Source organism: Morone saxatilis, unplaced genomic scaffold (genome assembly GCF_004916995.1).
Source record: "Morone saxatilis isolate NCDOM2014 unplaced genomic scaffold, NCSU_SB_2.0 Contig19, whole genome shotgun sequence".
Lineage (NCBI taxonomy): Eukaryota > Metazoa > Chordata > Actinopteri > Moronidae > Morone > Morone saxatilis.
Genome location: NW_023339751.1, coordinates 24,207,819 through 24,208,487, shown reverse-complemented (window position 1 = coordinate 24,208,487; position 669 = coordinate 24,207,819). Strand labels below are relative to the sequence as shown.

Sequence of the window (669 nt, the reverse complement as noted above, 5' to 3'; positions counted from 1 at the left end):
CTCTCTCTCTCTCTCACACACGCCGTTCAGAAGTCCAGTCTCACACATACATACATTCTCCGCCACACTCGTGCATGCCAATGTATACATCACAGCCGTACATACTGTTCTCACATCGTGTACTTTCTTGTTGTGAGTGTGTGAACACTTTTTGGTTAATATGTACAACACATCCTCTAAGTGTTGTTGTTTTGGTGTGGCACAGTTAGGAGACCTGTGCAGAACAAAACTCATTTCAAGCAGTTCAGATTATGAATGTTTAAAAACAACACTGTAAAAAGATATTTATATTTTACCCCATTTCCAACAATGCAAACCTATAGTGCTAGTTATGGACTGGCGCTAGCACCGGTTCGTGTTGGTTCAACTTGACAACCTTCTAAGAACCAGTTAGCTTTTTCAGAGAGTCACCATAGAATCACGTCATTACATCACTGTGTACATCTATAACATTAGCGATTGTTACCAAGGTTGCAGCTGGCTAACTAACATTACTCAAGCAAGCATACTACTAATTACGTAAAATTAAAATCAGGAACAATGTTATCAATGAAACATTGATGTGAGTGTGTTTTCCTAGCCAAGATCCAGGCTTTTGGAAGGAACTGGTTCGAGATTAGGCCTTGGTGCAAAATGGGTATATGTCAGCAGGCTTGGGGAGTAACAGAT

The 669-nt window shown here is 40.4% G+C and overlaps 1 protein-coding gene across 1 annotated transcript in view; it reads left to right on the top strand.

The window, feature by feature from the left end:
* hectd2 (HECT domain containing 2) overlaps window positions 1-669 on the top strand; it is a gene marked incomplete at its 5' end in the record, with an annotated part of 39,594 nt that overhangs the window by 22,861 nt on the left and 16,064 nt on the right. The gene's annotated exons all lie outside the window — the stretch shown is intronic.